Source organism: Falco naumanni, chromosome W, assembly GCF_017639655.2.
Source record: "Falco naumanni isolate bFalNau1 chromosome W, bFalNau1.pat, whole genome shotgun sequence".
Taxonomy (NCBI): domain Eukaryota; kingdom Metazoa; phylum Chordata; class Aves; order Falconiformes; family Falconidae; genus Falco; species Falco naumanni.
This window is the reverse complement of record NC_054079.1, coordinates 27,932,514-27,949,680: the sequence shown is the minus strand read 5'-3', so window position 1 is coordinate 27,949,680 and position 17,167 is coordinate 27,932,514. Positions and strand designations below refer to the sequence as shown.

Genomic DNA, 17,167 nt, shown 5'->3' with positions numbered 1-17,167 from the left:
CAAGATGCTTTCTGTTAGTAAATATCATTACATTGAAGTTTTCTCTCTGATGATATCTCTAATTCCCATTAGCTTCAATGACCACTATAAATACATCTGAAACTTTACATTTTAAACCACTCCCGAGACAGTCACAGTGCTAGCAACTGTAGCTTCTAAATATTTGAAGATACAGTTGCAAGTCAATGTACACAGTATTAAAGTTAACTTCTATAGGTTAAAAAGAGTAACATTCCACGTACTTTGCTACTGAGTTTTCCAAATGGGACATCATCTTCTTTGATAGTATCCATATCTCTGTCTTCTGTAGGTAATTTATTATCCTGTTTACTTGATGACTGAAAGTGGGAAAATTAACATGGAGTTAGTTCATTTATAAAAAAACAGAAGTGAAAAAGAGGAATTCAACTATCAGACTGCTTTGCACTTTTGGTTTAAATAGTTTATGGCTATATATAAGCATATTGCTTTTTAGGTAGACATCAATACCCCCAAATCAAACCTGTTCATTTTCATATGCATACCTCTTGCTCTCTACATTCCTTTCATATTTACAGTTATTAGAACAGGTAAAAAATATTGCAACATACCATGACAGAACTAGAAAAAAAAAAAAAAGGACACCGGCACTTATTTTATTCCATGTTATGTTCGTGGCAACATCATTACATTTCTCTGTATCGGTACTTCTAAATGATCATACCTAGACTAAAAATTTCATCTGGACAATTGCTTATCTATGTATATGGATAAGAGTCATGGATCAGAATGAGCAAACAATATGAATGTAAAGGTGTACAAACAAAATGCAGTAGACTACAAACAAGGCTTTTAATGGTTTATGAGCTAAAATTCGGTAACACTGATCATTCAGTAACTGGTTTTTGACAATGCTATGTTTTAAAAACAACAAAACCAAAAAACCTTTAGAATAGCTGGGGGTTAGAGAGATATATTTAGATCTATTTTAGACATACATATAAGTTTGACAATCAGGAGTTTGTAATACTTGGAAATAGTCACTTTAGCCCTGTGAGAAAAAAAGCGCTCACAAAAGTGAGAGAGAAATAGAGATAAAAAGATAGGGAGAAAGAGGATGCAAAAGATAGCCAGGGAGACAGAGGTCAAATGGTCAGAGTGCTGGGGGAGGGGGGGGCACAGAGGTAGGTAAGGAAGAGGTGAGAAGGAAAGGGTAGAGAGGGGGAGAGAAAGAGAGCAGGAGAAAGAGAGAAGTGGGAGAAGATATAAGTAAAGAGAGAGGGGGAAGGGGGAGAGGAAGAGAGGAATAGAGGAAGGGGGAGATGGAGGAGATGGGGAGCGCAAGAGGGATACAGATGTGTACAGGAGAAAGAGAGAAAGAGAAGAAGAGGGAGAAACAGAGGGGGAAGAGGCAAACAGAGAGAGAGATGGAGGAAGAGAGGATAAAGAGGCGGCAGAAGAGTGGGAGGAAGAGAGAAAAAGACAAGGAAAAGAGCAGGTGGGGATCAAATAGCAGAGGAGAAAGATGGGATGAGAGTGAAAAAAATAAGGGGGAAAGAGGGAGAAAGAGAGGAAAAAGACAAGAGGGAAAAGATCAGGAGAGAGAGAAAGGGGCAGGAAAGAGAGATAGGAAAGGAAAATGTAGGGAGAGAGGGGGAAAGGGAGAGGGGAGATGGAAGGGAGAGACAGAGGAGATGGAGAGAGAAGAGAGTAGGCAAAAAGAGTTATTGAGACCAAAAAGAGCGGGGTGGGGGGAGGTGGTGGGGAAACAGAGACAGTGAGGAGAGAGAGGGATGAGGCAACATGGGAGGGGGGCTAAGACCAAGACAGAAGGAGACTGAGAGCGTGTGATTGTGACCGGGGGGATGGTGACGTACGGAATTAGACTCTATAACTCGAAAGTTATAAAGTAGGTATGTTTATTGCGCGCAGATGCATGGGGGATCGCTCCTCCACAAGCGTGCATGCCCAAAGTGATGAACCATCTCACATTTATACAATAAAACAAATGAATATTCAATTAACGCCTATACATATTTGTTACCTAAACCCGCTTACTCTCGCTTCCTATGTTAATTAGCTTATCAGTCCTTTGCCTGGAATGTGGTGGTCTTGCAGGTTTGTAGGTGATTCATGTCCTTGTGACATCTCTCATCCTTTTCTCATTATTTTTTAAATAGCCCCTTTGTTAGAGGAAGAAGGGCAGGCATCTCCTCAAAACTGTAGTTGTCTCCTCAAAGCTGTGTGCCTATGTGACCAGACACAGCACCCATGACCAGTCACCATACCCACATTCCTTGAGCAGACATATACAATCACAATCGATGTCCATTGTCCCCATTTCACACTATTTCTCCATATCAATCCCCCCTTTTCTATCAAACTAAGTAAATTCTTTTACTTAAGCAGTCTTCCCGAATGATATAAAGCATCATACATAAGTGTTACCCTTTTAAAGATTCTCCAAACCCACAAATATAACATAATGGTTAGTATTAAGGAAATTCCTAAACTGATCAATAAGATCACAATGGGGTGTACCAGAGTGTTAAGAATTCCTGTTGCAGAAAATGACCAGCCAAAGAGAGTATCCCACCAATTATGGTTTCCATCCTGTTCTACCTTTTTTAAAACTTTCTTGATCCCCTCTACATCATGATGGATCATAAGAAGAGTTTCGTGTTCCTTTTTCTTTGGTTTCTTCCAGTATACGTTGTAAATCTGCATTTTTTAATAGTTCTTTTATACAACTGTGGTGGTGGTAGGAACAGTGGTTAGCATGGTTGTTATTTTAATCTTATAAGTCAGAGCTGTTCTTGGGGATTTCTTTAAAATTGTGCCAACATTAAAGCACATGGATGTATTTAGAAGGGTAAATTCCTTATCTACCTTTCTGACATTAATCAGGGTGTCTCCCGAAATCTTGGTGTTATCCTTTTCATTATATGTTTGACACCCTACTTCGGTCGACTTTGTGTACATCCTCCCGGTCGGTCCCATTGATTCCTTTGGTACACCTCATTTTCAGAAAAAACCACCATAGCTAGTTTTGTCTTTGAGTCCACCTTTCCCATTATTTCCAGTGTGTTTTTTCTGGGCATGATTCCAAGGCCAGTTATCAGGCTCTTGGTTGTAGGCAAGAGAGAGGGTACAAAAAACCACAAATGGTTTAAACCCACTATCGATCATTTTAAGAATCTAAACGTTCCTCATATATACATATAAAATCTGTTTTGATCAAAATATCTTTGTTTGAGTTGGGGCTTACCGATAACAAGTTGGGCAAGACTGGCCACTGGCTCAGTCCCAGACTCTATTGTTCTATATTGTTTGTTGTGGTGCCCTTCCCATATGGTGGATCCACAACCGCTCAGGTTCACTTACTTGCCACCCACATTGTTCCCATTTGTCCGAGTAAATTTGAGTTTCAGTTCTTTTTTATCTGGGGTTACTTTCCACGAAGTTGCAGGGGCTTTCTTGATCCGGGTATGGTGAATCCAAGAATTCTGTCCCTCAACCTTGATTGCAGTGTAGGTGGTGAGTAGGACTTGAAAAGGTCCGGTCCACTGTGGTTCCAGGGTTTTATCTGTAAAACACTTAAGGTATACGTAGTCCCCTGGTTGTATATCGTGAACAGGTCCATCCAGACCCCTACTACGTGTTCCCATCACATGCTTCTCAATTCTTATGAATTGTTTGTTTAGTGCCACCATATAGGAAGTCATTGTTTCTTCACCAATCTGTGAAGACATCCCCTTTTGTACCCCATAGGGTCGTCCATATAAAATTTCAAATGGGCTAAGCCCCTCTTTTGCTCTTGGTCTAGTTCGAATTCGTGTAAGAGCTAATGGCAAAGACTGGGGCCAAGTTAGATTTGTTTCTTGACCTAACTTGACAATCTGTTGTTTGATTAGATGATTCATCTTTTCCACCTGGCCACTCAATTGTGGTCGGTATGGGATATGCAATTGCCAATCTATTCCTAGATGGTGGCTGATCTGTTGCACTATTCTGGACACAAAATGTGGTCCTCTATCCGAGGACATTACCGCTGGGACTCCAAACCTAGGTATTATCTCTTGGAGTAGTATTTTGGTCACTTCCCGGGCTTTAGCAGTTCTGCACGGGAAGGCTTCTGGCCAACCTGAAAAGGTATCTGTTAGTACCAATAAATATCGATACCCCCCTTTTCTAGGAAGTTCCGAGAAATCGATCTGCCAATGTTGCCCTGGAACATTTCCTCTCCCAATTTTTCCCAACTTTGGCCCCTTGGTAATCTTAGGATTAGTCTGGAGACAAAGGTCACATTGTTGGGTTACTTGTCTAATAGTAGTATACAAATTTCATGCTATTATGTTTTTAGTGAGATCCTTATATAGAGCTTCTGCCCCCCAGTGCCTTTTTCTATGTTCTTCCCGGAGTACTGACCATACCATGTAGGAAGTGTGAGAAACTATGGACTAGGGTATTGTTTATTAAGATTTATGTTAAGCTCAATGTAAAGTTTAGGCAACAAAAGATATGAAAACGCTTATGCAAACAGCTACCAGACACCGCTTGTGTAAGATAAGATAACCGCAATACACAAACTAAACCAGACACCGCTGGTGCAAGATAAGATAACCACCAGATGTCCAGGAACCAACAGAAACAGGGCAATGAGACAAAGGAGGAAGACCACCAGGAGGCAGAAAACGACCCCCTAACAACAACTGAAGCATGACTCCACTACCTCATGAACACGGAAGTAAAGATGTATAAAAAGGGACTGTTTGAACTGCTCAGGACAGCACTTGGCGGAGCACAGACTCCCCTGTCGTCCAGCGCTGTTTTGCTCATATTCTACTTGCTATAATTAATAAAATTTTAATTGGATTATGATCCGTTGCGGTCTCAATTTATAACAATTTCTGGTGCTGTGACTCGGATAAGGAACAGTGGGCTTTAGTCCTCCGGGGAGGCGCCCCGCGACATTTCGCGGCCCCGCGACCAACAGCTTACTCCAACCTTACCGACGAACCTAAATTCTAGAATAATGAGCAAAGGAGAAACCGGTAAAATCCCATAAAAATTCTGTGCACGGGAGTCCGGACGAAGACGCAGGACGCGTAAGTATATTGCGAATTTGTTCGCAAGGTTTGCCGTTCGGGCGGGATTGGGTTTCCTGGAATATAACGAGTGAGAGGTTCGATAAACTGAACCAAGCGAGTGTGGACTCTTAAGTACTGCGTCTCCCATCTCCCGCGAGGGACTGGGCCAGGAACAAGGGGAGCGAGTGAGTGTATGTTTGTGGATATTCCAGAAGATGGGGGCGAAGGGCAGCAAGCCTTCGACTCCCATGGGAAGGGTACCCACTGTACCTAAGAATACCCCTCTGGCATATATCTTAGACAATTGGAGATATTTCCCTGGAACCCTAGGGAAAGATAAGCAGAAAATGATAGAATATTGTACTAAGATATGGGGAGGGAAGAAGATTTCTAAAAATGTCTTTTGGCCAGTCTATGGGTCAGAAGAAGATTGGGTAAGACAGCAATTAAACCTCTGGGTTAATAATAAAAAAAAAAAAAAAAAAACAAAACCAAAAAAAACAACCTTAACCCGGAGGAGAGTCAATATGCGGAAGTGTGGATAGAAAGACCGGGAGCTAGACTTTACCCACTGAATGAAATAAAAACTAAACAAAAGAAAAAGAAGGAAGAGTTAGACGAAACCCTTCTAACCCTCCCCTCCTTACGCTCCTCCTCCTGCTCCCACAGCCTCTCCAGAGGTCCCCAGAGCGCCCACTCCCCCACCAGAGTCGGAACAGGGGTCTCCCCCTCCTCCTAGACGCGTAACTAGAAGTCAAAAAGGGGCAGCTCAGATGTACCCCCTAAGGGAAATACCCATGGGGGGACCTCAACCTGTGATAGGATATATTTCCATACCCCTAAACTCGGCTGACCTACGAGATTTTAAAAGGACCGAGATGGGAAACTTAATTGAGGACCCACTCGGAGTGGCAGAAAGATTAGATCAATTTCTGGGACCAAACCTTTATACTTGGGATGAGATGCAATCTATCCTTTGTCAATTATTTACTACCGAGGAAAGAGATATGATTAGGCGAGCAGGAATGAGACTGTGGGATGCTCAGCATGCCCAGGGACCCCAAGCAGATATTAAATGGCCACTCCAAAGACCTAATTGGGATAATCAGGATCCGGTGCATAGAACTCATATGCAGGACCTGAGAACTATAGTAATTCAGGGGATTAGAGAAGCAGTACCCCGTGGCCAGAATATCAATAAAGCATTTAATGAAATGCAAAAGAAAGATGAGAGCCCCACTGAGTGGCTGGAACGACTGAGGAAAGCCCTTCAGCTGTACTCTGGGGTAAATCCAGACAACCCTTTAGGGCAAGCGCTCCTCAAAACTCAGTTTGTGGCAAAATCATGGGAAAAACTTTAGCGGAACACTTCAGCAGGAGAGGACAGATAAGGGTAAAAGAAATAATTAAGCAAGAAAAGCAGATGGCCAGCAAGGGCATAAATTACCTCAGACTGATAAGAACACTGCAAATGAGCAAAAGGTGAAAAGTACACCATGAGGAAGACCTACAGCCTTCCTCCCATAGACCACTGCCCACATTCTAAAGACCCCGGCCCACAATTTTTGGAAGAATCTGCGCAAGCGTGAAAGACTGATAAGCTAATTAGCATACGAAGCGAGGGTATAGGCGTTAATGGAATATTCATTGTTTCATTATATAAATATAAGATAATCTGCCCCTCTGGGTGTGTACGATTGGTGGAAGGATCCCCCGTACGCCCGGCACCGACAATAAAGAATACTTAATCACTAAGAAATTCTGAAGACGTTCTTTGAAACAATCTGGCACCCCAGATGGGACGGCTCTCTGCCTGACCGTAGGACCCGCTGGGAAGTGGACTCCCTTGGGTACCCCCGGGATTTTCCCGGAGGGACTCCCCAACTCATTGGATCACTGCGGAGGCAGACAAGAATCCCATCTCCTGTAAGTGATAGTATTCTTTATTGCTGTATTCTGATATTACCGGTAATCTGGGGTTACCCGTAAGACGGGAAAATTGATTTCCGCAAGGTAACATCTGGGTATGCTTGGGAACTAGTTTCTCAAGTATACGTCTGGGTGTGCTTGGGGACTAGTTTCTCAAGTATACGTCTGGGTGTGCTTGGGGACTAGTTTCTCAAGTATACGTCTGGTCTGGAAAACTCAGGTATACTTCTGTGGCTGACACCCTAAGTATACTTCTGGTTCTGTTTGGGTTTTATCGGCATTTAATTGCCATCTAGAATCTGGCAAGTTTGCTTATAAAGCTTATTTGCTGCAGTGTTGCTTATTTTGGTTACCGGATTTATGGAATGTGGAATTTGACTTTGATAATTGTTACTGTGATTTTGGCTATATTTTTGATAATAATAGTGAGCTCTTGGTGTTGCTGTAGAAAGATACCTGTGTGTTGCATTTTGTAAGTAGTAATTCTGTAAGTGATAAGTGTGTTCTGTGAGTGTAAGCTGGGAAAAATGGGAGGAAAGCAGAGTGGTGGGATTTTAAAGAAAAGCCCGCTAGGGTGTGTTTTGAGTCACTGGAGGGATATTGGAGGGTCTGCTGGTGGAAATGTGAATAAGAAAACATTGATAAAGTACTGCAATCAATGGTGGCCACTTTATAAGCTGGAAGGTGGGGAAAAATTGCCTTGTAATGGAACTATAAATTATAATACTTTGCTGCAGTACGGAGAGAAGGAAAATGGGATGAAGTAATGTGTGCTGATATGTTTGTGTGACAGAAGGAGTGTGGGATTAACACCACCTGATCTTTGATTATGGCTCTAGAAAAGGATAAGAAAAAAAAACCAAACAAACAAAAAAACCCAAAAACCTGAGACCTAAACTAAAAGGATTTTCTTGTTGAAATTTTTGTGTAAAAAAAATAGAGAGAGCTCAGGTTGTGGTTCTTTCTGTGCAGCAACCAGAATGAAACACGTTGTAAGATAAAAAAACTTGTGCTAATATATGTAAGATCTTGTTATAAATTGAGACCACAATGGATCATAATCCAATTAAAATTTTATTAATTATAGCAAGTAGAATATGAGCAAAACAGCGCTGGACGACAGGGGAGTCTGCGCTCCACCAACTGCCGTACTGAGCAGTTCAAACAGTCCCTTTTTATACATCTTTACTTCCATGTTCATGAGGTAGTGGAGTCATGCTTTTGTTGTTAGGGGGGGTCGTTTTCTGCCTCCTGCTGGTCTTCCTCCTTTGTCTCATTGCCCTGTTTCTGTCGGTTCCTGGACACCTGGTGGCATCCTGGACACCTGGCGGTGATCTTATCTTTTCACAAGTGGCATCCTGCACACCTGGCGGTGATCGTATCTTTTCACAAGTGGCATCCTGGACACCTGGCGGTTATCTTATCTTTTGTTGTCTAATCTTTACATTTGCATATGGACTTAACAAATTTAAATAAACAATACCCTAGTACATAGTTTCTTACAATCCCCCCTTTTTCTTTTTATCCTATTATTGTTTATTAGACACTGCTTTCATTCTCGGCACTGTGAACAAACCTTTTTCCACAATCCCAACATTTATCGTAACACTCACAAGGTAATACGTCACAATTACAATAGGCATAATTGGGTAATACATATAATAATAACATACAAAACCAAAACTTAAAAATAACACTTTTTCTTTCATGGCACTATGGCCAAATGACAGGTCCCAGTTTTCAATGTAGGGTTTTTTTTCACCACTAGACCACCACGTCACCTGCCAGAGAAGAAGGGTCTAGAGTGGACATTTCGCCCTCTGAACATTCTGTAAGGTGAGTGTTCTCAAAACGTTTAACCTATATGGTTCATTAGAAAGAAGATCAAAATTTTATATATATATCTTTTTTTTTTTTTTTTTTTTTTTTTCATGTTGCTGTTTAGGCAGAGGGTGCGTTTTTCTGTCATCTCACGTCAAGAACTTATGGCGGAGGTGAAAAAGTATAAAAGGCGTTTCCATATCCTCGTCTTTGCATTCCTGGCGCTTGTTTTTATTGCTATTCTATTTTTTTTTTTTACTCAGCTTACATTATTATCTGAATTGTTAAGAGTTAATTGTTTCCAAATTCTTGTTGGCTATTAAAATGTTATTTTGTGTGTACATTTTGTCATACTACTCGCATTTGTTTAACGGCCATCGGGTGAAACCATAATAGCAAATTGCATGTTAGTTATAACGTGTTGAATTAATCTTATAAACATGGAACAACACATGACAAAAACAATAAGGTGGCTAATCCACATAACAAATAAAATAGGATTCGTTTTACCCAGGGGCTCCCGAGAAGCCAGGAAAACAAGTCAATATTAGTCTTTCCAAGTTCAGACGGGAACATGGGCTAACTTCCCTGTCTCTGATGTGATTTGTTTAACTACCTCACCATTGTCATCAATTTTCAAACAACAATTGGAAACATTTACTTTACCACAAACACCTCTTTCTTTGGCTAGCAGGTAGACCAGAACCATCCTGTGTTGATAAATTGCATTTAACATCAAAAGCTTTAGCTGTTTGATTAATAATAATTTCCAAGACAGCCTGTAGACGAATGATATGATTCAGATTGTAGATAGGTTCTCGAGCACCGTTAATAAGTTCATTAGGATTCCAAGTTGCAGGTCTATAATACTGTATGATACGTTGGGGTGTCCATTCATTTAATAAATATTGGTACCCCCCCCAATTCTTGGGAGTCTGGAAAAATCAACTTGCCACTGTTGCCCTGGCTAATTTTCAAACACATTTCACATCGCTGAGTCACCTGTTTTATTACAGTATACAAGTTCTGCCCTATCAATTTCTGATTTAGACTTTTATATAAATTATCAGCTCCCCAATGCATCTTATTATGTTCTATTACGGCTGTGGTCCATATTAAATTGGATGGTACCACTATACGACCATCCCTCAAATAAGTCCACTTATCTATTTTATCATTCATGTCCTGAATGACCTTTAAGTTTTCTTTAGAATAATTTGGCTCCTGATCTGTACTTACAGTTTGGATTTTACCATCTGGTATTAAGGATAATTCCTTTTTTCCTACCTCCTCTACTACTTGTATGGCTTCATGGTCGGCCAGGCGGTTTCCAGTTTCCAAATCAGTGCCTTAATGGGCCATCTTATGTTCTTCCTTCCTGGACGACCCTCTTATAACAGCGGGGGCCATTCCTCACATCAAGGTCTGGCATGGCATATGTCCCCACCGCTCAACGCCTACTGGGTTGCAGCCAGCAGCAGAGCTCAAGATCTTTCTTGGTGGCAAACACAGAGACCAACCCAGTCTTGCCCTTGATTGTGGTAGGAGGCACTTGACCAGCCTTATTCCTTGTACTTTGTTGTCAATGCAAAGTTTCATTTGCACATCCCATAACAAGTCACAGTCATGGTAAAACATAGATTTACATTAGTAGAACTACTACAGAGTGTATTTTATTTTAGTTTTTATGCAATATTCCCCACAGCCTTGCTGACCAAGGGGTATTGTTTTACCTGAACTAGGCAGGCCTCCTGTTTATCATTTTTACTGTAACAGGGAAAGCATTTTTTCCTTTACTTGGAATTTACTTTCAGATATACCTGGTTAAAGATTTCTTTTACTTCAGGGAGGTCCTCTCTTCCACTTTTCTGTTGAATTAAAGATAAGCTCAACATTTTAGTTAATTGATCATTTTTAACTTTTGGTTTCATTTCCCCTTCTTTAAACGTCTAGATGTTCTAATAAATCTCTTCCCAACAAAGATTTTGGTGAATTTGGCATTCTTATTTGTTTTCTTAGTTTGTACTTTAAAGGTTTCAGGTTATTTTCCTGGCGGCCAGCAGCTCCCACAACTGTAACAAATTCTTTTCACTGAAGTTTAACACCAAATAAGTTGGTTTTGTATTCACCAACTTTTCTACATCACGATTACCTTAGTAAAAATCAACTCGAACCTTTATCCAGTCCTATTCACAACTAACTTTCAAACATCTAAATTTCCCCATCAGAGATTCACCTTTACTCTCCTCAGACCCGCTGCCTGCCCTAGAGGGGCCGTTACCGGTCCTATTGTGCTGCAAATGCTGCAGCAATCGGGGTGACATTGTCAGGTCCTTCTGCTCAATCGTCAGCAACAGCAACCCCCTTCTCCCCACCATCAGGAGGATTCGGGGCAGGAGATGCTGTTCCTGCTCTGCAGGTTACACAAGCCTGCCTCTGCAGCAGCACTTCTATTTTAACTCTTTCGTACCCTGAATGCAAATCTGCTACTTGTTGCTTTAAGTCTGTGTTATTACATATCAGCCTTCGCAGGCAAATAGCAAACACCCTGCCATGCATCCAGCGTGACTCAGCCGCACCTTCGAGGGGATACGGGGCTTTGTACAAACTCACCCCAATACTTTAACACTTTCACAGGGTTATTTTGACTCTCCACTCCCCCGGCTTCAGATCTTACATACATTATGTTATAAATTGAGACCACAATGGATCATAATCCAATTAAAATTTTATTAATTATAGCAAGTAGAATATGAGCAAAGACAGCGCTGGACGACAGGGGAGTCTGCGCTCCACCAACTGCCGTACTGAGCAGTTCAAACAGTCCCTTTTTATACATCTTTACTTCCATGTTCATGAGGTAGTGGAGTCATGCTTTTGTTGTTAGGGGGGGTCGTTTTCTGCCTCCTGCTGGTCTTCCTCCTTTGTCTCATTGTCCTGTTTCTGTCGGTTCCTGGACACCTGGTGGCATCCTGGACACCTGGTGGTGATCGTATCTTTTCACAAGCGACATCCTGGACACCTGGCAGTGATCGTATCTTTTCACAAGCGACATCCTGGACACCTGGTGGTTATCTTATCTTTTGTTGTCTAATCTTTACATTTACATATGGGCTTAACATAAATTTAAATAAACAATACCCTAGTCCATAGTTTCTTACAATCCCCCCTTTTTCTTTTTATCCTATTATTGTTTATTATACACTGCTTTCATTCTCGGCACTGCGAACAAACCTTTTTCCACAATCCCAACATTTATCATAACACTCACAAGGTAATACCTCACAATTACAATAGGCATAGTTCTCACGTGGCATAACGCATTCACAACAATCTTCATCCTCATTAATAGATACACTCTTATATTTTGCCCCAGACCTCGGAGTTAAAATAAGCAATTTAGCTATGTCAAACCGTTCTCTAATAAAGTGTAAAATATAGCGTAATATACAAGGCCCAAATATAAGTCCCAGAATCAACATAATAAGTGGTCCTGCTAAAGCAGACAACAAAGTGGTTAGCCAAGGTGAAACATTAAACCAGTTTTCATACCATGTCCTGCCCGCCTCACGATCTTTCTTACGTTGATCTAACCTTTTCCGGAGTTCAGACATGGCGTCCTGGACTAATCCCGTATGGTCAGCAAAAGAACAACATTCTTCATTGAGAGCTACACATAACCCTCCTTCTTTTAAGAATAATAGATCTAATCCTCTTCTATTCTGCAGCACTACTTCTGATAAAGACTTTACTGAAGTGGCTAAATTTTGGATAGATTGTTCTATTTTTGCTAAATCCCCATCTACAGCCATCTGCAAACTTTGTAATTCCTGACCTTTTACTAGGGAGGCTATGCCTGTACCTGCTCCAACTCCGCCCGCTATCAGCAGTGTAGCTAGGGTTACCACTGTAATTGGCTCTCGTTTTTGTCTGTTCAGGTCTCCTTCAAAGTGGCGTAACACCTCCTCAGAGGTGTGATAGATCAGACGAGGAACAATAATCACCTGTACACAAAACTGAGATTGATTAAACACGTTTAGGGATAGGCAAGGCGTTACTCCGATGTCTGAACAAACCCATTTAGCTCCTGGTGTCGGGATAGCCCATTTGTCATTTTGATTCTTGTGTTTCTCTATATTGGTGTTAGTGACTGTTCGGTTGCACAAAGGCTGATACTTTTCGGGCACTGTACCTATACATTTTCCTTGACCTGTTACTAATTGAATAGTAATTCCTTGCGTATGGTTCCTCTGGTCATCCCATGGGCATTCTCGTGGGTTTGAACCATTAGACCATTGAATCCTACCTGGTTTTCCAATCGCCTCAAAATATGGTGGTCTAACATTATAACATAACCAGCATTCCTTAGTTAAATTTGGTTTGCTTTCATTAAGGGCACGATAAGAGGCTTGCATGAGATTCCATAAGGGGTCTTTAGATTCTGACAACTCTAAATCCCTGTAAAAGGAGAATTCAGTCACAGTGTCATTAGTTTTTTTGTTTTGGTTTTTTTTTTTTGAAAGGGAGTCTGGAGAAGGGGTTACGACAATTATGGGGGCAACCTTTTCTTCAGATGAAGTAGGTGGATTCAGAACCAGATTTGGTCCTACTGGTAAAGGATCATGAGGTATCGGTTCCTTTTTTATAAGGAAATGTCCTCCCCTATCGGTTCCTGATTCCCAAAGTCTAGCCCCCCATGTTTTTCCTATCAACCAACCTGCATCTTCTGGGTGTGTCACATTAATGTAGATTTTGTCACATGTACCCTCATTCAAAAAACCTCCATTTGTTCCATGTTTCGGTGGTTCACATCCGAAAGGACCCCACCCTACCCATAAATACTTGTCTTGGTCAACCTCCCAATCTGAGGCTACTGTTTCACAACCCCAGTAGGCACAATAATAATGTCCTGGGTAATTACAGTATCCTTTCTCATGGTTCGAACTAGGGCAAAAATAAAATCCATGTTTGTTCAGGCAGGGTTTTACTGGTATGAGATCACACAGCGCACAGAGAAAACTAGGGGCTCCTGGAGTAACTTGAGTCTGAATGGTTACTTGTCCTTCCCACCTGATTAAGGTCCATTTAAAAGGTTCATGAGGGTTTCCATTTGCTTGGGTCATTATCAATAACAAAACTAACAGTATACCAGGAAAAAGGGTGTCTGTCAATTTTGCCAATTTGAGTATATTTTTACCAGTCCTGGGGAATTTCGGCCATTGCTGCTTTTGCATCCCATTGTTCTGGTTCTTTTCTCCGCAGTATGTTCCTCCTCTGCCTTGCCCGTCGACTCGGTTGCTTCGAGCCACGAGGTGTACCATCTTCTCGGCAGCAAGGGAATTCTTCAGGAGAACAGCTGCTTTGGGCTTTCTGCCTGTTTACATAGGCTTCCTATTTTGCAGCTTTAACTAATGGGGCAAAGCAAGACACGGTTAATACTTCCCTTTTGCACTTTATAGCCAAGATTTCAGCTACAAAGGGGACTGGTTTGGTGGAGTGGTAACAATAATATTGAGGGTTTATTCCTTTGGCAAAAATTTCCCACCACTCATGTGCTTCTCAAATAATTTCTTGTTTAGACTCTAATTGTTTTGATTTCTACTCAGTAAGAGTTCTTTGGATTTTCCAACACTGTGTGCAAACTCCTGTCGGAGGGTATCCGAATTCACAGTGTGTCCACCATTTATCCTGGCATACCTTACATTTAAAACAAGCAAATGGATAGCAATTGTAGTTCAAATTATTACACCTAATTCATATATCTAGAGTGCATATATTATTTGCATCAGCATATCTTCTATATTCAATATTGTGTGGTTGCATAAGTTTAGCAATTTCTTTCAACACACTTTGTACGCTTCCATATATAATAAATAAAAAAAAAAAAAAATAATAATTATAGCAAATATAAACAGCAATACACACTTTATACCAAAAGGTAATGCAGCAAAATAATCAAATAAAGTCTCTATCATAACTTTATCTTCTCAATGTTATCTTGGTGTCACCTGGTGTACTGATTACTTTCCAGTGGGGTCTCGTCACTGGGCCTTTAATGCGACTGGCATGAGTCCATCCACGCTCAGCAGTTCGGACAGCTGTTTCTGTTGTAAGCAGAACAAGATAAGGTCCCTCCCAATTGGGTTTTAGGGTTTCTTCCTTCCACACTTTAATCAATATCCAATCCCCAGGTTTAACATTGTGAATTTTTAAGTCCAACGGGGGTCGTTGCACAATCAGTCCGCGTTCCCAAAGCTTGTTACGATGTTCTGCTAATTGTAAAACATATTCATTTATCGCACGGTCTCGAATTAAAATATTTGTTTGTGGGCTTTCAATTCTATAGGGCATTCCATACACCATTTCAAATGCTGATATTCCCACATCCGCTCGGGGTCTAGTTCTGAGAATTAATAGTGCCATGGGTAGGCACTTAATCCATGATAATTTGGTCTCTATCATTAATTTAGTTAGAATAGTTTTGATTTCCCCATTCATCCTTTCAACTTTTCCCGAACTTTGTGGATGCCATGGCGTATGGTATTCCCACTTAATACCCAAGCTTTCTGTTAGATTTCTAACAATTTTTGACACAAAGTGTGTTCCTCTGTCCGAGTCGATTACTTCAGGTACTCCATATCGAGGTATAATGTGTTCAAGTAATACTTTAGTAACTTGGTTAGCAGTTGCCTTGGAGGTAGGAAAAGCCTCAACATAATGTGTTAAATGATCCACCATTACTAATAAATATTTGTAACGCCCTACCCTGGGTAGTTCAGTAAAATCCACTTGTATGTGTGAGAAAGGTCTGTATGCTGGGGAACGCCCTCCAAGAGGTTTTTGTCTCAGGTTATTTCGATTAACCTTTTGACAGGTCTCACAGGTCGCCGTGACTGCCTTTGCTATGTTATATACGCCTATACAGGCAAACTGTTGATTGAAATGATCAACTAACGCCTGGGTTCCCCAGTGTGTTTTACTATGTATTTTTGAAAATATTTCGAATGCTATGCCCTTCGGCAAAACTTCTCTCCCATCTGGCAATATGTACTTACCATCCTGTTCCTTAGCTCCCATTTGTTCTAGTTTTTCCTTTTCTGCAGACTCAAACCTCAAATTTTTACTAACAGGTATTTGTTGTATAGTTAAAATCGTACTATAATTGCCTGCAACTCGTTTTGCCTCTGTATCCGCTGCATTATTTCCCCTAACTTGGTAACTTGTACCTCGCTGGTGTCCCTTTATATGTACAACTGCTATTTTATTTGGCATTTTTAATGCCCCCAGAACTCGCCGAATTAATTCCGGGTGTATCAGTTCTTTTCCCTGTGAGTTAACGAATCCTCTTTCCTCCCATATTTTCCCAAAAGTGTGTACTACTCCGAACGCATAGCGTGAGTCTGTATATATAGTTCCATCCTTTTCCTTTAGTGACACTAATGCTTTCCACAATGCATACAGCTCACAGGCTTGAGCTGACCAGCTGGCACTCAGCGGGCCTGATTCTATTGTCTTAAATTCTCCTTTTTCCAACTTAACGATGGCATATCCGGACAATCGTTTACCTTCCATTATTCGTGATGACCCATCTATAAATAATATTTCTCCACATTGTAGTTCTTCTTCTTCTAAGTCTGGCCTAATACGTGTCTGTTGTTCAATTGTTTGAAAACAATTGTGCAATAGTTCATTACCTTCTCCTGGGTACAAAAATTCAGCGGGGTTAACTGCTCCAATAGTTTTCAAAGATAGTTTAGGGGATTCTATAAGTATTCCCTCATACTTTAATAATCGGCTATCTGTAAGCCATTTTTCTGCTTTTTGTTGTAACACTCCCCTGATGTTATGAGGCGCATATAAGACAACTTCTCCATTAAAGGTGATGCGATTCATTTCCTCAAGTAATAAGGCAGCAGCAACAATGATTTGTAAACAACTCGGCCAACCCCTGCTCACAGGGTCCAACAGCTTTGATAAGTATGCCACCGGTTTCTTTTGTCCGGCCCATTCCTGAGTTAATACTCCGAATGCCGTTCCTTCATGTATGTTAACAAATAAATGGAATGGCCGCTTTAAATCTGGGAGGCTTAAAACCGGTGCTTGACTTAGCTCCCTTTTGAGACTGGCAAACTGTTCTTGATCCTGAGGGGTCCACTTGGGTATTTTGTCTTTAGACAGTTGCTCATATAAGAATTTAACTTTAAAGCTATAGTTCTCTATCCATTGCCTACAATACCCAAATAGCCCTAATGCCTGCCGAATTTGCCTCTTAGTGACAGGCATAGGTAATTCCAGAATTCCTTTAATGCGCTCTGGATCCAATATCTTCTTGCCGTTAAACAAATAAT

At 41.0% G+C, this 17,167-nt stretch overlaps 1 long non-coding RNA gene across 1 annotated transcript; it reads right to left on the bottom strand.

Annotated features, from left to right (window-relative positions):
* Positions 1-13,996: 13,996 nt before the first annotated feature.
* LOC121080408 lies at positions 13,997-15,983 on the bottom strand. The gene is made up of 2 exons (XR_005825366.1): positions 15,875-15,983; positions 13,997-14,923 (listed from the first exon to the last, which is right to left on the bottom strand). It is a non-coding gene; the product is annotated as an uncharacterized LOC121080408 (long non-coding RNA).
* Between the last annotated feature and the right edge of the window lie 1,184 nt (positions 15,984-17,167).